The following is a 25,982-nucleotide window of genomic DNA, read 5'->3' as shown; positions in this document are numbered from 1 at the left end:
AACCAGAACTGGCCAATCCCGGTACCTCACGGGCCTCAGGCTACGGCTGGAAGAAGGACCAGCCCCATGGGCTGGAGGGGGTCGGGCCACGATGAGGACGACTGAGATCCTTTGTCATTGTTCCTTCCTGGATTCACTTTGCATATTTGATTGAGCGTCTCCTCTGTCTGACCCTGCGCTGTGCTCTGGGGGCACCCGGGTGAACAAGATAAAAATCCCTGCCTGACGGGGGCCGACATCCTGGAGAGGTAGACACTAAACAAACACGTGTGTGTGTGAGGTCGCGATAAGGGATATTAGAGGAAAATAAAGCCGGAATGGACCGTGGTGGAGGGAAGGCCAGATCTGTAGGCTGATTTGAGTGAAGAGGGCCAGGGAAGAGCAGGGGAAGCGGCACAGGCAAAGGCCAAGAGGAGGGGGTCCAACCGGCCAGCAGGGAAACTCACCTGTCTGGGGCAGAGGAGGGACAGACAGAGTTGGGGACGAGGAGGCCAACGGAAGGCAGAAGCCACCTGCTTTGGGATGGGTCTGGGGCCCACTGCTGGGGGTCAGCGTTTAATTCCAAGTGATCTGGGTCCGTGGAGGGCTTTAAGGGTTCTAGCTGGGTTTTTATGGCCTGCGGCTGCTGTAAGAAATAACCACAAACCATGTGGCTTACAACAACGGAAATGTATCCTCTCACAGTTCTGAAAGGCGGAAGTCCAAGTTCAAGGTGTGGGCAGGGCCATGCTCCCTCTGAAGGTTCTAGGGGAGGGTCCTTTCTGGCCTCTTTCAGCTTCCAGTGGCTGCAGATGCCTTTGGTTCGTGGCCCCATCCCTCAAGTCTCTGTCTGGGTCCTCACATGGCCTCCTCTCTGTGTCTCTCTATGTCCAAATACTCCTCTAATTTCTCTAAATACACCTGTCATTGGAATTAGGGCCCACTGCTCAAGAATGGATCATCTCTAGATCCTTGACTGATTTTATCTGCAAAAACCCTGTTTCTGGGACTTCCCTGGCAGTCAAGTGGTTAAGAATCGGTCTTCCAGGGACTTCCCTGGTGGTCCAGTGGCTAAGACTCCACTCTCCCAATGCAGAGGGCCCAGGTTCAATCTCTGGTCAGGGAACTAGATCCCACATGCTGCACAATTCCCATGCTACAACTAAAGATCCTGCATGCCAGAACTAAGTCCTGGCACAGCCAAATAAATGAATAAAAACATTTTAAAAAACAAAACAAAAAAAGAAATCTGCCTTTCACTGCAGGGAACATGGGTTCAATCCCTTGTCAGGGAACTAAGTTCCCCTACATGGTGGAGCAATTAAGCCTGAGCACAGCAACTACTGAGCCTCCTGGCTGAAACGAAGACCAAAGGCAGCCAAAAAAAAAGACCCTATTTCCAAATAAAACCACATTCGTTTCTTTTTTTTATTTTAAAAATTTATTTATTTATTTTGGGCTGTACTGGGTCTTCGTTGCTGTGTGGGCTTTTCTCTAATTGTGGTGAGCAGGGACTACTCTCTAATTGTGTGCAGGCTTCTCATGGCGGCAGCTTCTTGTTGCAGAGCACAGGCTCTAGGCGCGTGGGCTTCTGTAGCTTCGGCTCCTGGGCTCTAGAGCCCAGGTTCAGTAGCTGTGGCGTACCGGCTTTGCTGTTCTGCGGCATGTGGGATCTTCCTGGATCAGGGACCAAACCTGAGTCTCCGGCATTGGCAGGTGGATACTTTACCACTGAGCCAACAAGGAAGCCCCCAGATAAGGTTGCATTTTGAGGTTCCTGTTGGACGGGAATTTGGGCAGGAGAGAAACCAGATTCAATCTGATACCCTGGAGTTTAAACAGTGGGGTCCCTTGGCCTCTCAGGCTAGATGCACCCCTGGGTGATCTCCCTCTCTGACAATCTCCTTTCCTTTTGCACCCAATCTGGCCTCCGCCCCACCTTTGGGACTCCTGTCCCCTGAGGCCCCAACTCAAACCACTTCCAGCCTGGTGGATCCAGCACCTTGATCTTTCTTCCTTTCGGCCCTGATGCCTTCTGAGTGGGTTACACTCCATCCCTTGGCCCCCTGGGCATTTCCACCCCATTCTCCACTCCCAGAGACTTTGCTGGAAAACAGCTAATTATGCCCCTCCCCTGAAGCCAGTCTCCTGGGGCTAGGCTGGCACTGGGTGACTGTGCCCTGCGTCCACGGCTGGCGGCCCGCGAGCCAACACACAGAGATTTCTATATGTTTTTAATTCCACAGCAATACTTTGATTAGAGAGCTGATGTGTTGTGTACGACCTCAGGGACCTCATTATTTTTCTAACTCAAATAAATACGGCGTTTGGAAGGCCGGGAGGGGCGGAGTGGGGGGAGGAGGAAAGGAAAGGCGCAGGAAACCTCATCTATAAAAAGAACTCAGGCCTTAATGAGCTTTTAAAACTTGCCAGTGCCCCCTCCCCCCTCACTGATCTATAAACAGAAGATCTGGCTTCTGGCTTCAGCTGCGAGATTTTGGGGGTTCAGGGTGGGCACAGCCAGAGAAGGGGGCTCAGCTGGGCTTCTAAGATTTTGGAGGATTCCCAGCTGCTGGGAAGATGGGAGCAGTCAGGTCAAAGCTCAGCAGGAATTGCCATCATTTGGGTGCCCAGATTGATAACAGTGGATCTGAGAAAGACTGAGAATTCCCTAATTCAGGAATTCCCTGGTGGTCCAGTGGTTAAGACTCCATGCTCTCACTGCCAAGGGCTGGGGTTCAATCTGTGGTCAGGGAACTAAGATTCTGCAAGTCAAAGGGTATAAGAAAAAAGAAACCCTAAACGTAGAATTCTCTGATGCCCTAGGCCGTCTTGAGCGGCCCACACTGTCAAGAGGAGGAAGAGTGGAGAGGTGGTATTGCCTTATCCTTGCGTGTCTGGGAATTCTTCTGCAAAGCCTCCTCCTGGAGAGGCTGGGATGAGCAGATGGGTAACAGGCTGGGAAAGGCAAGGAAGCCAGGATCATAAGAGTGTGTACTTGATGCTCTCCCTAAACTACTCTCATTCACAAATCATCCTTGAGTCTGCCCAGTGGCTGTTGGAAAAAGGGGGCTACCACCAGTTTAAGGAGCCCCTTCAGTGGCTATGATGTTGGTGATGGAGTAAGGCAATGACCACGTAGCTTGCAAAAGGGCAGAGTGACCTTCTCATCACTGCCATGTTCGTCCATTCAAATAGGAGCAAAGAGCCTTCCCAGAACAGGCAGCAAAGCCAATTTCGAGTGAAGATGAGTTCTTTGGGCAGAAATGGGCTTGGACCTGACAAATTTCTGTGTGATGAATATTCCAGGGAGCAGGACAGACTCAGGGCATCTGGGTAAGGGCTTTAAGAAGGACCCAGGATGGGGAGAGGGTGGAAGGGCTAAAAGGAAAGATTAAGGGCATTCAAAGTCATGTGTGGTACCCAAGTGGCTGATGGAGGAGGGGTGGGTGCTGGAAGATGCAAGACTGAGAGGTGGGGGAGCTATATAAAGGGCAAAGATAGTGCTTAGTCACTCAATCCTGTCCAACTCTTTGCTACCCCATAGACTGTAGCCCACCAGGCTCCTCTGTCCATGAGGATTCTCCAGGCAATTATACTGGAGTGGGTTGCCATGCCCTCCTCCAGGGGATCTTCCCAACCCAGGGATCGAACCCAGGTCTCCTGCATTGTGGGCAGATTTTTACCATCTGAGCCACCAGGGAACCCCAAGAATACTGGAATGGGTAGCCTATCCCTTCTCCAGGGGATCTTCCCAATCCAGGAATCAAACCAGGGTCTCCTGCATTGCAGGTAGATTCTTTACCAGCTGAGCTACCAGAGAAGCCCAAAGGGGGCAGAGAAGGGTGCCTAATTTAAAACAGCAGCCCCTGGGACCTCCCTGGTGGTCCAGTGGTTAAGACTCCAGGCTCCTAACACAGAAGGCACAGATTCCATCCCTGGTCAGGGGATACGATCCTGCATGCTACATGGGCAGGAAAAAAAAACAACAACACAGCAGCTCCTGTCCCTCACTTTCTCTCTACCCATCATAGTTGAATTCATGTCCTTTCTTTTGTCACTCTCTGACATGATACTTGTGTGTCATCTGCTCCCTTCACCAGGCTGGCCTCCTGCCTTGCCCCACTTGAGAGTAAGGGGTTTTGCCTGTCTTGAAAGGTGGGTGGGAAGGTATTAGCTAGGGCAGTTGTCCTCAGGATGTAAGCAATGGTGTACTAGTAAACCAGTTGGGATTTATAATGTTTGCCAATTTCCAGGGTGTAGATTTTCCCACCTCTGTCAATTTCAAGCTGTGAAAGTGCTGTCTCTGAGGAGAAGGAGGAGGTGCTATTCACTTAAGTTTAGTCACTCAGTCATGTCTGACTCTTTGTGAACCCATGGACTGCACCATGCCAGGCTTCCCTGTCCATCACCAACTCCCGGAGCTTGCTCAAACTCATGTCCATCGAGTTGGTGATGCCATCCAGCCATCTCATCCTCTGTCGTCTCCTTCTCCTCCCACCTTCAATCTTTCCCAGCATCAGGGTCTTTTCCAATGAGTCGGTTCTTTGCATCAGATGGCCAACGTATTGGAGCTTCAGCTTCAGCATCAGTCCTTCCAATGAATATTCAGGACTGATTTCTTTTAGGATTGAGTAGTTTGATCGCCTTGTAGTCCAGGGGCCTCTCAAGAGTCTTCTCACACCACAGTTCAAAAGCATCAATTCTTTGGCACTCAGCTTTCTTTATAGTCCAACTCTCACATCCATACATGACCACTGGAAAAACCATAGCTTTGACTAGATGGACCTGACTGTTTATTACCCCCCCAAATTCACATGTTGAGACATTTCCCTGGCAGTCCAGCGGTTAAGACTTCACCTTTCAATGCAGGGGGTGTGGGTTCAGTCCCTGGTTGGGGAATTAAGGTCCCAACAGGATGTGGTCAGAAATTGAAAAAAAAAAACCAACAACAATATTTCACATATTGAAATCTTAATCCCCAAGTTGATCATATTTGGAGGTAAGACCTTTGGGAAGGTATGGGGCCATGAGGGCAGAGTCCCCATGAATGGGATTAGTGCCCTTATCAAAGAGATCCAGAGAGCTACCCCTTCCACCATGTAAGGACACAGTAAGAAAATGCCATTTATGAAACAGCAGAGAGCTCTCACCAGACATGAATCTGCCCGGGTCTTGATCTTGGACTTTCAGCCTCCAGAATTGTAGGAAATCAGTGTTTATTGTTTATAAGCCACCAGTCTATGGAATTTTGTTATAGCAGCCCCAGTGGACTCAGACAGGAAGTACGAGGGGGTCGCTAGGTGGGCATAAGCTACAGTGTGCTTGTAAACCAGCTGGGGGGAAGGCACATGCCTTATAGTGTTTGCCCATGGCCAAACTTGGCAGATTTCAAGCTGTGAATATGATATCCCTGAGCCACGAGCTAGGAAAAGACGGACGCTAATGTCTCTTGTGAGCCAGTTTGATCCAACCGGGCTACACCACTGGGTGTCATCTCCTGCCCTGGAATTAGTCCTTTTGCAATTTTGGCTCAAGAAAAGGAGAGGAAAAGGAGAAAGGTGAAGCAGGTTTCCTGCCTTCCTTCCATCCCAGGGCCATTGCACTCACTGTTCCCTGGCCTGGCATGATTTTTCTCTAAATAGTAACTGAGTCCTCCCTACCATAACTTCCCCAGAGTCAAAGCTGTATTTTTCCTGTGATCATGTACAGATGTGAGAGCTGCACCATAACGAAAGTTGAGTGCTTTCGAATTGTGGTGCTAGAGAAGACTCTTGAGAGTCCCTTGGGCTGCAAGGAGGTCAAACCAGTCAATGCTAAGGGAAATCAACCCTGAATATTCATTGGAAGGACTGATGCTGAAACTGAAACGCCAATACTTTGGCCACCTGATGCAAAGAACTGACTCATTGGAACAGCCCCTGGTGCTGGGAAAGATTGAAGGCAAAAGGAGAAGGAGGCGACAGAGGATGTGATAGTTAGATAGCATCACCAAGAAGGGAATGGCAACCTATTCTAGTATTCTTGCTGGGAAAATCCCATGGATGGAGGAGCCTGGTGGGCTACAGTCAATAGGGTCGCAGAGAGTTGGACACGACTAAGTGACTTCACTTCACTTCACTTCACCAACTCAGTGGACATGAATTTGAGCGATTCCGGGAGATAGTGGAGAACTGAGGAGCCTGGCGTGCTGCAGTCCGTGGGGTCACAAAGAGTTAGACATGACTTAATGACTGAACAACAACTTCACTCTGAGCAAACCCCATCCCATCCTCCTGACAGCCCTGCCCCCTAAGCAGTCCAGTACCGTCTGAGCCCCCTGTGGTGGCTAACCATGCAGATGTCATTACTGCCATATCCGTATTTGATGAGTGGGATCACTGAGACACTGGGAGGTAAAGCACTGAGCTGGAGGCACAGAACCAGAGAGTAATTAGACTGGCTGCTGAATCTGTTCACGCAACCATTGGGCTTTATTACTGCCCAGCTTAATCTCCTCTGCAGTACATTATGGGCATGTTTTCCTGCTTTGCCTGCTAGAGGCCAGTGTGAGCACCAGCTCTGCTCTCTGAGCATGGCCAAGTCACTTCCTCTTTCTGAGCCTGATTTCCCTTCTGCAAAATGGGTGTATAATAGAACTTACCCCCGACGTGGTGTCATGCACCTTCATGAAGGGAATACTTGAGTGGTTTCCCTGGTAGTCCAGTGGTTAAGAATCCTCCCTGCAATGCACCAGGGGACATCGCTTCAATCCCTGGTCCAGGAAGATCCCACATGCCACAGAGCAACTAAGCCCATCCACCACAATCACTAAACCAGTACTCTAGAACCCTTGAGCTGAATCCACTGAAGCCTGCACAGCTAGAGCCTGTGGGCTGCAACCAGAGAAATCACTGCAGTGAGAAGCCTGTGCACCACAATGAAGAATAGCCCCCACTTGCTGCAACTAGAGGAAGCCTTCGTGCAGCAACAAAGGCCTGTGCACGCATGCGTGCTTAGTCCCTCAATTCTGTCCGACTCTTTGCAGCCCCATGGACTGTAGCCCGCCAGGCTCCTCTGTCCATGGGATTCTCCAGGCAAGAATACTGGAGTGGGTTGCCATTCCCTTCTCCAGGGGATCTTCCCAATCCAGGAATTGAATCTAGATCTCCTGCTTTGCAGGCAGATTCTTTACCGTCTGAGCCACCAGGGAAGCCAACGAAGACCCACCACAGTCAATAAATAAATAAATAAATCTTTTTAAAAAAAGAGGAAGAATACTTGGCTCATGGACTTCTAAAGCAGGGTTTCTGGACTTTGGCAATATTGATGTTTAGCAGCATTCCCAACCTCTACCCGCTAGAAGTTGGTAGCACCCACCCCCTAAGTGGGGCTTCCCAGGGGGCACTCATAAAGAAAAAAAGTGAAGTCACTCAGTTGTGTCCAACACTTTGCAACCCCATGGACTGCAGCCCGCCAGGCTCCCCTGTTCATGTGATTTTCCAGGCAAGAGTTCTGGAGTGTGTTGCCATTTCCTTCTCCAAGGGATCTTCCTGACCCAGAGATTAAACCCAGGTCTCCCGCATTGCAAGCAGACGCTTTACTGTCTGAGCCACCAGGGAAGCTGCAGCATAGTAAAGAACCCGCTTCCCAGTGCAGGAAATGTAAAAGACGCGGGTTCGATGCCTGGGTCGTGAAGCAGGGCATGACAACCCACTTCAGTATTCCTGCCTGGAGAATCCCGTGAACAGAGTAGACTGGCAGGCTACAGTCCATAGGGTCACACAGAGTCGGACATGACTGAAGCAACTTAGCACGCACACACACACGCAGGTACACCCTAAGTGTGACAACCAAAAATGTCTCCAGATATTGCCAAATGCCTCCTGGTGTCAGGCGTGGGCAGAATCCCCTCTGGTTGAGAAACTCTGTTCTAGGTCAGCGATTCTTCACCCTGTCTGCATATTAGATTCACCTAAGAGTCTGAACTCTTGCCTGGAAAATCCCATAGATGGAGCTGGTAGGCTGTAGTCCATGGGGTCACACAGAGTTGGACACGACTGAAGCGACTTAGCAGCAGCAAGAGTCTGAAAGCTTCCCAAAGCCAGCCCCACCCAATTGCCTTAGAGTCTCCGAGGGTGAGGTCAGGGGTCAACATTGTTCATTCTGTTTGTTTTGGGTTTTTTGCTGATGTTGCTTTAATTATTTTTTTAGTTTTGGCTGCATCAGGTCTCAGTTGTGGCAGGAGGGATATTTTGTGGACTCACTCGGGCTTCTCTCTGGTCTCGGCTTGTGGGTTCTGTAGGTGCCAGTTGTGCTGGCTTCATTGCCCCTCAGCATGTGGGGTCTTAGTTCCACAAGCAGGGATCAAACTTGTGGCCCCTGCATTGGAGGGCAGATACTTAACCAATGGACCACCTGGGGATTCCCAAGAACACTGTTAAAGCTCCGCAGGTGAACCCAGTGGGCGTCTAAGGTTGAGACCAGCAGCAGGAGACAGGTGATGCACCCAAAATGGGCCATGGAGGAGGTCTCAGTGAAGGTGTGGGCCACATCCAGGGAAATCAACAGGAGGTGGTGATGTACCCAGGGCTGCCAGGAGCTGGGAGCTGTTGTTACCCTGTCTTAGGCTCAGGCTGCCATAACATAGAGCAGATTGCTTCAGTGACAGACATTTATTTTCTCAGTTCTGGAGGCTGAAAGTCCAAGATCAAGGTGCCAGCATGGTTAGTTTCTTTTTCTTTCTTTCTTTTTTTCAATATTTTTTAACTTATTTATTTGGCTGTGTCATGCTTTCAAACTGTGATGCCAGGGAAGACTCTTAAGAGTCCCTTGGACTGCGAAGAGATCAAACCAGTCAATCCTAAAGGAAATCAACTCTGAATATTCATTGGAAGAACTGATGCTGAAGCTGAAGCTCCAATATTTTGGCCACCTGATGCGAAGAACTGACTCACTGGAAAAGACCCTGATGCTGGGAAAGATTGAAGGCAGGAGGAGAAGGGGATGAGATGGTAGGATGGCATCACCAACTCAGTGGACATGAGTTTGAGCAAGCTCTGGGAGATAGTGAAGGGCAGGGGAACCTGGTGGGCTACAGTCCATGGGGTCACAGAGTTGGAAACTGAGTTACTGAACAACAACAAAGGTCTTAGTTGTGGCTTATGGATCTTCATTTGCAACATGCACAGTCTTTAGTTGCGGCATGGGGATCTTGTTCCCTGACCAGAGGTTGAACCCAGGCCGCCTGCATTGGGCATGCAGAATCTTAGCCACTGGACCACCAGCGAAGTCCCAGGGCTGGTTTCTGATGAGGCCTCTCTTCCTGGCTTGCAGACAGCTGCATTCTCACTGTGTCCTCGTGTGGCCTTTCCTCTGTGTGTGCGTTGAGAGAGAAAGGTCTCTGCAGCCTCTTCTTCTTATAAGGACACCAGTCATATCAGATCATCAGGCTTCACCCTTATGACCTCCAGTAATCTTGCCTGGAAAATTCCATGGACAGAGGAGGAGGAGGTGCCTGGTGGGCTATATAGTCCATGGTGTCCCAAAGAGTCGAACAAGACTGAATGACTAAACAACAACTATGACCTTATTTAACCTTTTTTTTTTTTTTTTTGGCCACACTGCACAGCTTGTGGGATCTGTTTCCTGATCAGGGATTGAACCCAGGGCCTTGGCAGTGAAAGCACCAAATCCTTAGATCACCAGGGAACTCCCTCTTTAAAATTATGCTGCTGCTGTTGTTTAGTTGCCAAGTCATGTCCAACTCTTTGCAATCCCATGAACTGTAGCCCGCCAGGCTCCTCTATCCATGGGATTTCCCAGGTGGAGTGGATAACCATTTCCTTTACCAGGGCTTCTTCCCGACCCAGGGATGAAACCCGCACTTCCAGCATGGACAGGCTGGGGAAGCCTTCATTTAACCTCAATTACCTCCTTAAAGGCTCTGTCTCCTCAGACAGTCACAGGGCGGGGATAGGGCTCTAACATATTAATTTGGGGGGAACATAATCCAGTCCATAAGAAGATAAATGGAGGAACATCTAGCATGGAGCCAGACTGTGAGCTCCCAGAGATTTTGGTGCTGGGCTCGCAGCCACTCTGTGAATCTGGGCTGTTGATAAAGAGCAGGAAGACTGAGTGGGGCTTGCTGGGCCCTGCAGTGGCTGATGCATCCACAGATGGGGCATGAGGGTAGGCTGTCAAAGCCCTCTCCAAAGTGTGATCCATGCAGGAGAGTGTCCCCAGAGCTGATGACCCCACACATGCACACACACACGGGTTCTCAGACCCCTCTGCTCATCAAGGCTGGTCAGAGGCAGCTGCAGAGCAGACAAAACATGGGGCCCAAGCCAAGGTCTCCAGCTTTCCAAGTTCACATTCAGTAGACATAGATGGATGTTTTCTGGTTCTATATTTGGGCAGGAAGGGGATTTCTCATCCCTAAAACATTCCAGAGAAGCTGGGAAGACATAAAAGGCATGCAGAGCTGATGGGAGGCAGGAAAGACACACACGCTGCTCAGCTCAACAGAGGGAGGAGGGGAGACCCAGGACCCCAACCTGTGACACCTGACTATAAAACCCGAAGCTGGAAACCAAGCCTCACCCCCAGGGGGACGGAATGTATAAGTGTATCTCTGTGTGTGTGTGCACACTCAGTCGTGTCCAACACTTCGCAACCCTATGGACGCTAGCCCACCAGGCTCCTCTGTCCATGGAATTTTCCAGGCAAGAATACTGGAGTGGGTTGTCATTTCCTTCTCCAGCAGATCCTCCTGACCCAGGGATTGAACCTGGGTCTCCTGCATCTCCTGTATTGGCAGGCAGGTTGTTTACCCTGCACCACCTGGGAAGCCTGTGTGTATGTGTGTTAAGATACATATAACATAGCATGTACCAGGTTTTTTGTCCGTGTTGCAAAGCATGTGGGATCTTAGTTCCCCAACCAGGGAATCCTCCCACACCCCCTACATTAGAAGCATGGAGTCTTAATCACTGAACCACCAGGGAAGTCCTACACTTACCATTTTTAATCTTAACTGTTTTTAAGCATACAGTTCAGTGGTGTGAAGTACATTCACACCCTGGTACAACCATCACCACCATCCATCCCCATAAGTCTTTTTATCTTGTAAATCTGAAATTGTATACACATTAAATAATAAATCCCCACTCCCTCTTTCCCAGACCTTGGCAACCAGCATTCTACCATCTGTCTTTCTGATGTTGATTAATCAAAGATCCTCACCTAAGTGGAATCATACAATATTTGTGTGGCTGGATTATCCCTGAGCATAATGTCCTCAAGTTTCATCCATGTTGTAGCATATTGCAAAGCTTCCTTTTTAAGGCCAAATAAAATCTCATTGTATGAATACATCACATTTGGTATATTTATCCATTCATCAGTTGATGGACACTTGGGTTGCTTTCATGGTTTAGCTACTATGGTCTCCCTAGTGGCTCAGATGGTAAAGAATCTGCCTGCAACATAGGAGACCCAGGTTAGATCCCTGGGTCAGGAAGATCCCCTCATCCCCTGGAGAAAGGAATGGCTGCCCACTCCAGTATTCTTGCCTGAAAAATTCCATAGACAGAGAAGCCTGGTGGGCTACAGTCCATGGGGTCACAAAGAGTCGGATATGACTGATGGGTTAACACTTTTACTATGAATAATGCTGCTAGGAACATGGGTACACAAATATCTCTTTGGGACACTGCTTTCTATTCTTTTGGGTATACACCCAGAAGTGGGTTTGGTGGGTCAGTAGTAAGTATGTCTTTAGATCCAGCAAAACCTACTATGTGCCCAGCAGTATTCTAGGACTGGAGATGCAGCAATGAACAAAACAAATAGAGGTCCCTGTCCTCCCAGAGCCCATGTTCCAACAGAGAGGGAGGCAATGAATTAGTTCAATAAAATACAAGGTGATGGGACTTCCCTGGTGGTCCAGTGGCTAAGACTCCACGCTTCCAATTCAGGGAGCCCAGGTTCATTTCCTGGTCAGGGAACTGGATCCCACATGCTGCAACTAAGAATTCATATGTGGAAACAAAAGATCTCGCATGCTGCAACCAAGATCAAAGATCCTGAGTGCCACAACTAAGACTCAGTACAGCCAGATAAATAAATAAATATTTTTTAAAATATAGAAGGTGACAAATTCTGGAAGGAAAGTAAAGCAGAGAAGAATGAGGAGTGCCAGGAATGGGTTACTATTTTAATCAGGTGGCCAGGGAAGATCTCATGGAGAAGTTGACTTTTGAGCAAAGAGTTGAAGGAGGTGAGAGAGCCATTTAAGTTATATAGTGCTATATAACAAATAGTGGAGGTGATGGAATTCCAGTTGAGCTATTTCAAATCCTGAAAGATGATGCTGTGAAAGTGCTGCACTCAATATGCCAGCAAATTTGGAAAACTCAGCAGTGGCCACAGGACTGGAAAAGGTCAGTTTTCATTCCAATCCCAAAGAAAGGTAATGCCAAAGAATGCTCAAACTACCGCACAATTGCCCTCATCTCACACGCTAGTAAAGTAATGCTCAAAATTCTCCAAGCCAGGTTTCAGCAATATGTAAACTGTGAACTTCCTGATGTTCAAGCTGGTTTTAGAAAAGGCAGAGGAACCAGAGATCAAATTGCCAACATCCGCTGGATCATTGAAAAAGGAAGAGAGTTCCAGAAAAACATCTATTTCTGCTTTACTGACTATGCCAAAGCCTTTGACTGCATGGATCACAATAAACTGTGGACAATTCTGAAAGAGATGGGAATACCAGACCACCTGACCTGCCTCTTGAGAAACCTGTATACAGGTCAGAAAGCAACAGTTAGAACTGGACATGGAACAACAGACTGGTTCCAAATAGGAAAAGGAGTACGTCAAGGCTGTATATTGTCACCCTGCTTATTTAACTTCTATGCAGGGTACATCATGAGAAATGCTGTGCAGGATGAAGCACAAGCTAGAATCAAGATTGCCGGGAGAAATATCAATAACCTCAGATATGCAGATGACACCACCCTTATGGCAGAAAGTGAAGAGGAACTAAAAAGACTCTTGATGAAAGTGAAAGAGGAGAGTGAAAAAGTTGGCTTAAAACTCAAGATTCAGAAAACTAAGATCATGGCATCTGGTCCCATCACTTCATGGGAAATAGATGTGGAAACAGTGGCTGACTTTATTTTTCTGGGCTCCAAAATCACTGCAGATGGTGATTGCAGCCATGAAACTAAAAGACGCTTACTCCTTGGAAGAAAAGTTATGACCAACCTAGACAACATATTAAAAAGTAGAGACATTACTTGGTCATTACAACATAGGTCATTACAACAAAGGTCCGTCTAGTCAAGGCTATGGTTTTTCCAGTGGTCATGTATGGATGTGAGAGTTGGACTATAAAGAAAGCTGAGTGCCGAAGAATTGATGCTTTTGAACTGTGGTGTTGGAGAAGACTCTTGAGAGTCCCTTGCACTGCAAGGAAATCCAACCAGCCCGTCCTAAAGGAGATCAGTCCTGGGTGTTCATTGGAGGGACTGACGTTGAAGCTGAAACTCCAATACTTTGACCACCTGAAGCGGAGAGCTGACTCATTTGAAAAGACCCTGCTGGTGGGAAAGATTGAAGGCAGGAGGAGGAGGGGATGACAGAGGATGAGATGGCTGGATGGCATTACCCACACAATGGACATGGGTTTGGGTGGACTCTGGGAGTTGGTAATGGACAGGGAGGCCTGGCGTGCTGCGGTTCATGGGGTAGCAAAGTGTCAGACACAACTGAGTGACTGAACTGAACTGAACCGAACAAATCACTCCAAAATCTAACGGCTCTGGACAACATAGGACTTCCATGGTGGTCCAGGGGTTATGAATCTGCCTGCCAATGCAGGGGATGTGGTTTCAATCCCTGGGTCAGGAAGATTCCATTCCACCAGACAACTAAGCTGAGTGCCACAACTTCTGAGCCCGTGCCCTGCAACAAGAGAAGCCACCACAATGATAAGTCTGTGCACGGCAACTTAGTAGCCTCCGACCACTGCAGCTAGAGAAAGCCTGTATGTAGCAACAAAGACTCAGTGCAACCAAAAAAAAAAAAAAATACTGCATTCAACCATTTAAAAATAATAAAAAACAACAACATGGATGACTGATTTGGGAGTCGGGAATCTGGGTACCACTTAGATGGTCCTCTGGCTCATTGAGGCTGCAGTCAAGGCAGCCACTGATGTTATATAGTCATCTCAAGGTTCAAATGGGGAGAAGCACACACAAGACTGTTGCTGCTGCTGCTGCTCCTGCTAAGTCGCTTCAGTCGTGTCCGACTCTGTGCAACCCCATAGACAGCAGCCCACCAGGCCCCACCATCCCTGGGATTCTCCAGGCAAGAACACTGGAGTGGGTTGCCATTTCCTCCTCCAATGCATGCAAGTGAAAAGTGAAAGTGAAGGCGCTCAGTAGTGTCTGACTCTTAGTGACCCCATGGACTGCAGCCTACCAGGCTCCTCCGTCTATGGGATTTTCCAGGCAAGAGTAATGGAGTGGGGTGCCATTGCCTTGGCAGAGTTCAATTCCCCACCAGTGATTGGTTGAAGGCTACTCTCCATCCAGCAGATCTCTCCCTAGGATGGCACACATCCTGGTTATTGGTTTCATCAGAGAGAGACAAGAGTGCTAGCAAGAGGGGGAGTCAGCAGGACAGAAGTCACAGCCTTAAAACCTAATCATGGATGTAACACTCCGTCACTTTGGCCATCTTCTACTGATTAGAAGTGAGCAGTTCAGTCGACACGAAAGATGAAAAAAATTATAGAAGGGCAGGGACCATGGAAGACCATCTCGTTGACACTGCCTACTATAGGAATCATGTGGATATCTGGGAATAATATACAAGGCAGAAGGAACAGCATGTGCAAAAGTCCTGAGGCAGGAACAACCTTGGACTGTGGTTGGGGGGAAAAGGACAATGTGCCTGGAGCAGGGACTAAGTAAGGGAAAAGGACCCAGCATGAAGGCAGAGAGGCCAGAAGCCATCCTGAGGGCCATGGGAAGAAATCGGAAATTTTTTTCTGAAAGCATTGAGAAACCACCAGCCAATTCCAAGGCAAGGCATAGGTCATCTAATTCATAGTTTGAGGTGATTCCTATGATACTTGTGGAAGTAATATGGTACCTGGGGTTTGCTTTAAAGTACTCCCTTAATTAGCAGATGCAAATTGGTATACAGAAACTGGATAAACAACAAGGTCTTAACTGTGTAGCACAGGGAACTATATTCAATATCCAGTGGTAAACCATACTGGAAAAGAAAATGAAAAAGAATGTATACATATATGTATAAACTGAATCACTTAGCTATACAGCGGTAATTAACACAACATTGTAAATCAGCTACACTTCAGTTTTAAAAAAGAGATTTTAAAAGACTCCCTTAAAAACACATTGGGGTGGGGGGTGAGAGATGAAACAAGATGGGCAAAATGTGGATTATCATAAAAGTCAGGGACAGGACCATATGGGCCCTTCATACTCTTCTCTCTACTTTAGCACATGTGTGAAATTTTTCTATAATAAAAATGGAAATAAAACTGTGGGAGAGTGAGAGGAGAAGCAGAGGTTTGAGACAGAGGTGACTGCAATGGTCCAGGCTACAAGCCATCAACACGCTGGCCAATATTAGAGGCTGATGATACCGAGTGTTGATAAGACGGGGAGGAACTGGAACGCTCATCCTCAGCCAGCCTGTCAGAGCAGATGCCAGGTTTGTTTTGGTTTGTTTATAAAGTTACACAGTTACCATACAGCCCAGAAATTCAATTCTTAGGTATTTATCCAACAGAAGTGAAGACATACGTTGGTGCAAAGATCTGTTGGCAAATGTTCACAGCAGCTTTTTTTGTTATTGCCAAAAAACTGGAAACAACCCAAATGTCAAGGACAAGAGAATGGATAAACAAATTGAGGTCCAGGGACTTTCCTGGTGGTCCAGGGGCCAAGACTCTGAGATCCCAGTACAGGGTGTGTGGGTTCCCTGATTGGGGAACTAGATCCCACATGCCACAACTGAGAGCTTGCATGCCACAGCTAAAAAGATACTGCATGTTGCAACTAAGAGCTGGTGCAGCCAAATAGATAAATACAAAGTAAAAAGTAAGAAAAACAAAACCAAAATGAGGTCCATTCATAGCATGGAATGTCATTGTTGTTTAGTTGTTAAGTTGTGAATGATTCTTTTGGGATCCCATGGACTATAGCCCGCCAGATTCCTCTGTCCATGGGATTTCCCAGGGAAGAATACTGGAGTGTGTTGCCATTTCCCCCTCCAGGGGATCTTCCCAACCCAAGAATGGAACCCATGTCTCCTGCATTGCAAGTGGATTCTTTACCACCAAGCCAACTGGGAAGCCCACCACGGAATACTCTGCTGCAATAAAAAGGAACAAACTACTTATAACTTGTAAGGGATGTGGATAAAGATCTCAGGATGTTAGATACTGAGGAGAAGCAACCAGACAAAAGAGGCCTCCTCGTGTGGTTCCATTTGTATGAAATTCTCCAAAAGGCTAGGTTAACTCATGTTGACAGAAACCAGAATAGTGATTAGGATTGGGGATGAGGGGGATGTGAAAATTCTGGGACCATCTGGATGAGAATGTTCCATGCTTCGATGCGGTGGGGGCCCAGGGGCCAGAGGCACGTGAGATGCAGCAGTCATCCGACCTCACAGGATGTACATAATCTCTCAATAAAGGGCAGGGGGTAGGAGGGGAGGGAGGGGTGGGTGAGGAATAGTTGCAACCCTGGCGTGATAACAATGGGGTGAGAAGCAAATGGGATTTCCTACTCAGTTCCAAGGCAAGGCCTGCAAGCCTTGCTGGTGGGCAGGATCTGGGGCCCTTGAGGAGCTGGGGAAGTCCAGGCCTCCCTTCCCCCACCCCGCCCCCCTCCCCGGGTGGGATGCGCTAGCAGGTCTAAAAGCTTCTCTGCAGAGGCCCAGGCGGTCGATAGCAGACACCCCGGCTCCTTCCCGCCTGCCTGGCAGCCCAACCCCTTCCCGCCAGCCCAGCTCCAGGGAAGGGACCTGGGCTGGGGTGGAGCCTGCTCCGCCCAGCCCCACGTCTGACTCAGGTCCCCCTCCTCAGATGCCCCTCCTTCTCTAGCCCCAGAAATCCCAGCCACGGTGACTTGATCTCGTCCAGTTACTGGAGAGGGTTACCCAGGCAGCCACCCTTGCGGGCTGCACTGCGATGAGCCTGCCTGCGCCCCTACGCCTAATCCCCGCTCCACTCACTAGAGGCACAGAGAGCCCGAGTGGCCCCATGAAAGGTGAAAGGTAAGGTCTTCCTTATGGGAGCCGCCAATCAATCTTGACGTAGACCCACCTCTTTTAAGTCATTCAGGCTCCTGTTCTTTCCTTCGCGCATGCATGCATTCATTCATTCAACAAGTATTTACTGAGTGTAAAATCTAAAGATCAAAACCAGCATCACCTCCTCTCCTGGAGTCCACAACAGGAATCATCAGTTCAGTCGCTCAGTCGTGTCCAACTCTTTGCGACCCCACGGACTGCAGCATGCCAGGCTTCCCCGTCCATCATCAACTCCAGGAGCTTGCTGGAATAGCATATGATGAAGCCACAAATGAGGAGGACACATATGTAATTTAAAATTTTCCAGTAGCCACATTCTTTAAAAAGTCAACAAGAACTAGATGAAATGAATTGTCATCATATATCTTATTTTAACCCAATACAGTCAAAATATTATTTCAACATATAATCAATATTAAAAATCATGAGATATTTTACATCCTTTCCCCAGTACTAAGTACTTTGAGATCCTGTACGTTTTCAGTTATAGCATACCTCAATTTGGAATGGTTTTGTTTGTTCGTTTGCTTTTGCTGCTTCTCACTGGCATTCTTGCTTCCCCGACCAAAAAGTGAACCCAAGCCCTGGCAGTCAAAGTGCCGAATCCTAACCATGGACCTCCAGGGAATTCCCAGGGACTTTTTTTTTTTTTTTAATACAATTGATGTACACTATTATATAATTTAAAGGTGTACAGTATAGTGAAGGGCTTCCCTGGTGGCTCAGCTGGTAAAGAATCCACCTGCAATGCAGGAGATCCTGGTTTAATTCCTGGGTCGGGAAGATCCCCTGGAGAAGGCTACCCACTCCAGGATTCTTATCTGGAGAATCTCAGGGACTATAGTCACAAAGAGTTGGACACGACTGAGCGATTAAGCACAGTACAGCACAGTATGGTGATTCTCAATTTGTAAAGATTACACTACTTTATAGTTATTATAAAATGTTGGCTATATTCCATTTGTTGTACAATATATCCTTGTGAATTACTTCATGCGTAATAGTTTGTACCTCTTAATCCTTTACCCCTGTATTGCCCCTCCCCTTCCCTTTTCCCACTGATAACTTGTAGTTTGTTCTCTATATCTGTGAATCTTTTTTTTAGTTATATTCACTAGTTTGTTTAATTTTTTAGATTCCACATGTAAGTGATCTCATACAGTATTTGTCTTTCTCTGACATATTTCACTTAGCCTAATACCCTTCAAGTCCACCCGTGTTGCAAATAGCAAGATTTCATTCTTTTTATGGCTGAGTAGTATTCCATGGTGTATATGGCTCAGTGAAACAATCCTCCTGCCAATGAAGGAGACACGGGTTTGATTCCTGGGTCAGGAAGAGCCCCTGGAGGAGGAAATGGCAACCCACTCCAGTATTGCTGCCTGGGAAATCCCACGAACAGAGGAGCCTGGCAGGCTACAGTCCATGGGGTCACAAAGAGTAAGACACGACTTGGCAACCGAACAACAACGTATGTGTATACCATATCTTCTTTATCCATTCATCTGTTGATGCACACTTAGGTTGTATCAGTCACTTTCAAGGGCTGAGGAAGCATATGTGGCTAATGGTGACCATGTGGGCTGATGTAGCGTGAGAGGATGGTGGGGAACAGGCAAAAGGGATAAGGGGACCCTGGGAGCACAGGGAGTTGTGCAGGTTTCACTCAAGTGAGACGAGGACCCCAGGAAGATTTTGAACAGGACAGGTACTTGATTTGTTACAAGATCGCTTTGGGTGCTGTGCTAAAATCAATGGGGAAGAAGCAGGGTCTTACCTTGAAATGCATTAAAAAGTGAGGTAGATGGATGGGTAAGTAAATTATGGTGCATCCACAACATGGAATATTATTCAATGCTAGAAAGAAATGAGCTAGCAAGCCATGAAGAGACATGGAGAAAACGTAAATGCATATTACTAAGTAACATAAGGCAATATGTGATGGCTACATACAGTATAATTCCAGCTCTATGACTTTCTGGAAGAAGCAAAACTATGGAGACAGTAAAAAGATGAGGGGCAGGGAGGAACGAGTAGGTGGAGCTCGGGGAATTTTTAGGGCAAGGAAACGATTCTGCATGAGATTGTAATGGTGGATTCACGTTATTATACATTTGTCCAAACCCACAGAATGAACAGCACCAAGAGGCGGTTCATCAATTGTAGCAATTGCACCATGCTGGTGGGGATGCTGAAAGTAGAGCAGGCTATGCATGCTGGGGACGCGGGCAGGAAGTATATGAGAAACCTCTGTTCCTTCCCCACAATGTTGCCGTGAACCTAAAATCCCTCTAAAAAATAAATTATTAATTAGAAAAAAAAATTCAAAGAGGTGGTTGAAGTCAGAAAGACAAGTAGCATATGGTATCACTGATATATGGAATCTAAATCATGACACAAGTGAGATTATTTATAAAAACAGAAACAGACTCCCAGACATAGAAAACAAATTTGTAGTTACCAAAGTGGAAAGGGGGTGGGGGGTAGATAAATTAGGAGTTTGGAATTAACAGATACAAACTACTGTGTATAAAACAGATAAGCAACAATATGTATACCTACTGCATAGCGCAGGGAACTATATTCAATGTTCTGTAATAAACTGAAGTGGAAAAGAAAAAAGGTGGGTGGATAGATGGATAGAAAGACAGATCATGACAAATGGAGCCAGACGTCCCTTGTAGACTCTAGGTGGTGGGTGTGTATTCACTGGACAAGTCTTTCAAGTTGTCTTTACATTTGACAACATTTAAGCTAAAATATAGAAAAATAGACGTTATTTGTTTCCTATGGCTGCGGTGACAAATGACCACAAACTGGGGCGACTTAAACAACAGGAGTTTGTTCTCTCATAGAATGAAGAGTTTGTATCCTGAAACTAAAGATCCCGTGTGACCCAACTACGAGCTGGGGCAGCGAAAGAAATAGTTTTTAAAAAGAACCCACTGCATAGAGAAAGGACAAACAGTACCTCATAAACTTTTCCTGTCAGTTTTGAACCTGGGTAGATGACATTGCAAAGTGACAAATTAATTCCTTGACCCCTGATCAAAATGCTTGAAATATATGACATTTGGGGCTTCCCAGGTGGCGCTAGTGTAAAGAACCCGTCTGCCAATGCAGGAGATGTAAGAGAGGTTTAATCCCTGGGTCAGGGAGATTCCCTGGAGAAGGAAATAGCAACCCATTCCGGTATTCTTGCCTGGAGAATCCCACGGACAGAAGAGTCTGGTGCCAAAAGTCCCTAGGGTCACACAGAGCTGGACAGGACTGAAGTGACTTAGCACAGCACACACAACATGTGAAACCTGTTTTCTTGTTCAGTAAATATACTGCAGTGGTCATGTGGTGCCAATACATATAGGTTTGATCATTTTCATTTTCTACTATGTACTGGGTTGACCAAAAATTTCATTTGGGTTTTTCTATAACATCATCAGTTCAGTTCAGTCGCTCAGTCGTGTCCAACTCTTTGCGACCCCATGAATCACAGCAAACCAGGCCTCCCTGTCCATCACCAACTCCTGGAGTTTACCCAAACTCATGTCCATTGAGTCAGTGATGCCATCCAGCCATCTCATCCTCTGTCGTCCCCTCCTCCTCCTGCCCCCAATCCCTCCCAGCATCATGGTCTTTTCAAATGAGTCAACTCTTCGCATGAGGTGGCCAAAGTATTGGAGTTCCAGCTTCAGCATCAGTCCTTCCAATGAACACCCAGGACTGATCTCCTTTAGGATGGACTGGTTGAATCTCCTTGCAGTCCAAGGACTCTCAAGAGTCTTCTCCAACACCACAGCTCAAAAGCATCAGTTCTTCGGCGCTCAGCTTTCTTCACAGTCCAACTCTCACATCCACACATGACCACTGGAAAAACAATAGCCTTGACTGGACAGACCTTTGCTGGCAAAGTAATGTCTCTGCTTTTGAATATACTATCTAGGTTGGTCATAACTTTCCTTCCAAGGAGTAAACGTCTTTTAATTTCATGGCTGCAATCACCATCTGCAGTGATTTTGGAGCCCAAAAGAATAAAGTCTGACACTGTTTCCACTGTTTCCCCATCTATTTCCCATGAAGTGATGGGACCGGATGCCATGATCTTCGTTTTCTGAATGTTGAGCTTTAAGCCAACTTGTTCACTCTCCACTTTCACTTTCATCAAGAGGCTTTTTAGTTCCTCTTCACTTTCTGCCATAAGGGTGGTGTCATCTGCATATCTGAGGTTATTGATATTTCTCCCGGCAATCTTGATTCCAGCTTGTGCTTCTTCCAGCCCAGTGTTTCTCATGATGTACTCTGCATAGAAGTTAAATAAGCAGGGTGACAATATACAGCCTTGATGTACTCCTTTTCCTATTTGGAAGCAGTCTGTTGTTCCATGTCCAATTCTAACTGTTGCTTCCTGACCTGCATATAGGTTTCTCAAGAGGAAGGTCAGGTGGTCTGGTATTCCCATCTCTTTCAGAATTTTCCACAGTTTCTTGTGATCCACACAGTCAAAGGCTTTGGCATAGTCAATAAAGCAGAAATAGATGTTTTTCTGGAACTCTCTTCTTTTTTTGATGATCCAGAGGATGTTGGCAATTTGATCTCTGGTTCCTCTGCCTTTTCTAAAACCAGCTTAAACATCTGGAAGGTCACGTTTCACATATTGCTGAAGCCTGGCTTGAAGAATTTTGAGCATTACTTTACTAGCGTGTGAGATGACTGCAATTGTGCGGTAGTTTGAGCATTCTTTGGCATTGTCTTTCTTTGGGATTGGAATGAACACTGACCTTTTCCAGTCCTGTGGCCACTGCTGAGTTTTCCAAATTTGCTGACATATTGAGTGCAGCACTTTCACAGCATCATCTTTCAGGATTTGAAATAGCTCAACTTGAATTCCATCACCTCCACTAGCTTTGTTCGTAGAGATGCTTTCTAAGGCCCACTTGACTTCACATTCCAGGATGTCTGGCTCTAGGTCAGTGATCATACCATTGTGATTATCTTGATTGTGAAGCTCTTTTTTGTACAGTTCTTCTGTGTATTCTTGCTATCTCTTCTTAATATCTTCTGCTTCTGTTAGGTCCATACCATTTCTGTCCTTTATCAAGCCCATCTTTGCATGAAATGTTCCCTTGGTATCTCTAATTTTCTTGAAGAGATCTCTAGTCTTTCCCATTCCCATAACATCATAGAAAAACTCAAATTTTTTGGCCAACCCAATATGTGGGCATCTTTCTAGGCAAAGACTCTTCCACAGTTTAATAGCTTTCCTTAAAGGTTTTGCAATGATGATAATAATAGCAAGCACCTATCATGTGCTTAGTAGGAGAATTTTGCACACATTACCTCAGGGAATCTTCACGATATGCTCCGTGACATCAAGTCATTTGCCTGAGGTCACATAGCTTGTAGGTGAAGGAACCAGGAATGGAACAATGGCCATCTGACTCTGGGGCACTTAACCACTCTGCATTCCTCTTTATAAATCTTGGCATATCCCTAGACATGGACTTCCTGGGTCAGAGAGTTTTACAGACTTAAATGTTTACTACAAATATCTGCACTGGCCTCCAGTGTATCACTTTACACTCCCGTGAGAGTGCACCAGTGTGTCTTCTCAAAATTTCACACATGCTGGTAAACTTGACAAGTAAAAGAGATCCTTTAACTGATAACTGATCAGGTGACACATCTTTACAGAGGTTTATTGAATTTTTTTCATTCCTTTGTGAGCCCTATGCCAATATCATATCTGGGACATTTGTCTTTTTCTTATTGAACCATAAGGATTCTTTATATATTAAGGCTGTTAATGCTTTGTCTGCCATACATGTGGTCAAAAACCTAATTTCCCTTGACCTGGGATGATTTTGAAAAGCCACACAAGTCTGTTTGTATTGCACTTCTGGCCTCAATAAATGTTTCTGTTTTTACTTTATTTATTTTTGGCTGTGCTGGGTCTTTGTTGCTACTCGGACTTTACTTGTGGTGAGTGAGGGCTACTCTCTAGTTGCAGTGAGCGGGACCTACTCTCTAGTTGCCATGCAGGGGCTTCTCATTGTGGTGGCCTCTCCTGTTGCAGAGCACAGGCTTCAGGGCTCCCAGACTCCAGAGCACAGGCTCAACAGCTGTGGCGCATGAGGGGCCTAGCTGCTACATGGCATGTATGAGCCTCTTGGATCAAGGATCGAACCCGTGTCTCCTGCACTGGCAGGGGGATTCTTCACCACTGAGCCACCAGTGAAGCTCCAAGGTTTCTTTTCCAACAAGACCTCATAACAGGCAGTACTTTATTGGTGATGTCTTCAGAAGCAAAAGTGGGGACCAGTGAGATCTTACAAACCTCAGTCTTTATTCAGACCAACATTTGAAAAACCTCTTGGCTTTTTTCATGGCAAGAAAGTTCAGGCCTCGGAGTCAGGACCCCCAGCATTTTGTCCAGATTCTACAGGGCAATTTTCAGCTTCTGCTTCTTCCGAGCTTGGAAAGTGTGAAAATCAAAGTGTTAGTCCCTGAATCATGTCTGACTCTTTGTGACCCCATGGACTGTAGCCAACCAGTCTCCACTGTCGATGGAATTCTCCAGGCAAATATACTGGAGTGGGTTGCCATTTCCTTCTCCAAGGGATCTTCCCGACCCAGGGATCAAATCCGTGTCTCCTGCATTGCAGGCAAATGGAGAAGGCAACGGCACCCCACTCTAGCACTCTTGCCTGGAAAATCCCATGGATGGAGGAGCCTGGTAGGCTGCAGTCCATGGGGTCGTTAAGAGTCGGACATGACTGAGCGACTTCACGTTCACTTTTCACTTTCATGTATTGGAGAAGAAAATGGCAACCCACTCCAGTGTTCTTGCCTGGAGAATCCCAGGGACGGGGGAGCCTGGTGGGCTGCCGTCTATGGGGTCGCACAGAGTCGGACACGACTGAAGCGACTTAGCAGCAGCAGCAGCAGCAGTTTTACCCTCTGGGCTCCCAGTGATTGGTAAATCCAGCCACACCCACCTCTCCACCAAGCCACGCCCATTGAACACAAAGTCTCCCTCTTCAGCCACGTCCATCTCCTCTAGAAGAGTCGAAGCAGCAGATAAACACAAATGGGTGCTAGGTCTGCGACCCCATGGAATATAGCCCACCAGGCTCCTCTGTCCATGGGATTCTCCAGGCAAGAATACTGGAGTGGGTGTCCAGGCCCTCCTCCAGGGGATCTTCCCCAACCAGGGTTTGATCCCACATCTCTTAAGTCTCCTGTACTGGGAGTCAGCTTCTTTACCACTAGCACCGCCTGGGAAGCCCCAAAATAGAAATGGCTGTCCCTCAAACATAGTTATGGAAAAACTGTACAAGGAAGGAGGCAGGCAGGACGGGTCCCTTGACCCTGATGGCAGTCAATCCCTTGGCGCCCCCAGCAAACATATGGTTAAGGAAGAAAGAATGGCCTTGGCTGCTTGAACCGACCACTCTTCAGTATATTCTTATCTGTGCGTCTTTTGTTTTGTTTTTTAATATTTATTTGGCTGCACCAGGTCTTAGCAGCATCATGCGGGTCTGTCATTGTGGCATACCCTGCGGAGTGTGGGATCCTAGTTACCTGACCAGGGATCGAACCCGCCTCCCCTTCCTTGCAAGACAGGTTCTTAAACACTGGACCACCAGGGAAGTCCCTTTCTGTGCCTCAGTATTGCCATATGTAAAATGGAGAGAATTTTAAGGATTCTATGAGTCAGCATCTATAAAGGGATTGGAACGGTGCCTGGCACATAGTAGGTCTTCAATAAACAACATCACTGTTTCTCAGTTCCACTGTGTTACCACTGAGGATAGTGTTAAAGTGTTAGTCGCTCAGTCGTGTCCGACTCTTTGTGACTCCATGGACTGGAGCCCTCCAGGCTCCTCTGTCCGTGGAATTTTCCAGGCAAGAATACTGGAGCGCGTTGCCATTTCCTTCTCCAGGGGATATTCCCGACCCAGGGATCGAACCCTGGTCTCTGGCGCTGCAGGGAGATTCTTTACAGTCTAGCCACCAGGGAAGCCCACCACTGAGGATAAGGGGCTAGATGGAAAAGCAGGGCCCCAGGGCACCTGGAACCAGCCCCGGGGGCAGGTAGGGCTCTGCGTGGTGTCTTTACCTGGTGTCACCTGGGAGGACCCTCTGGGAGTGGGGATGGGGTCCCAACTACACCCCTCCGCAGCCCCGAGTCCCCCTCATCCACATCTCTGTCTTCAGAGGCCCAGAAAGGGCCCCCTGGGAAAGTGGCACCATGGGGACTACAGTGCTGCCCAGCACAATTACCGTTTTCATCCTCATTAAACCACATTTTCATTCTAATTAGAGTTTCACCGCCTCCCAGAGAGAAGGGCCGATTACTTTTCACATCATTACCAGCCTTTCCCTCCCTCCCTTCCCACCCTGCCCAGGTGCCTATTCCACACCAGCTTCTCTCCCTCACCCTTTCGCCTCTCTCTCCATCTTCACGGACTAGACAGAATCACAGAACATTTATTAGTCGCCTATGGGATGCCGGGAGTTAGTGATGGACAAGGAAGCCTGACATGCTGCAGTCCGTGGGGTCGCAAGAGTCAGACACGACTGAGCGACTGCACTGAACTGATGGGAGGCCGAGCTCGGAGTCAGTAACTTACACCCACAGCATCCTCGACTTCGCTTTG

At 47.4% G+C, this 25,982-nt stretch overlaps 1 long non-coding RNA gene across 3 annotated transcripts in view; it reads right to left on the bottom strand.

Moving 5' to 3' along the window:
* Nucleotides 1–1,441: 1,441 nt before the first annotated feature.
* The window catches only part of LOC129624737 (uncharacterized), a 32,932-nt gene continuing 8,391 nt past the window's right edge, over nt 1,442–25,982 (bottom strand). For 2 of the 3 annotated variants that reach the window (XR_008701126.1, XR_008701131.1), the window contains 2 exons: nt 17,447–17,569; nt 1,442–1,756 (listed from right to left, as the gene is read on the bottom strand). This is a non-coding gene — a long non-coding RNA (uncharacterized LOC129624737). Of the gene's footprint in view, nt 1,757–6,622; nt 6,702–17,446; nt 17,570–25,982 lie in introns of all 3 variants that reach the window. The other variant, XR_008701136.1, reaches the window with a different exon arrangement.

This window comes from Bubalus kerabau, chromosome 1 (genome assembly GCF_029407905.1).
Source record: "Bubalus kerabau isolate K-KA32 ecotype Philippines breed swamp buffalo chromosome 1, PCC_UOA_SB_1v2, whole genome shotgun sequence".
NCBI lineage: Eukaryota > Metazoa > Chordata > Mammalia > Artiodactyla > Bovidae > Bubalus > Bubalus kerabau.
Note: the sequence above shows the minus strand (reverse complement) of the source record. Positions and strands in the feature narration are given on the sequence as shown.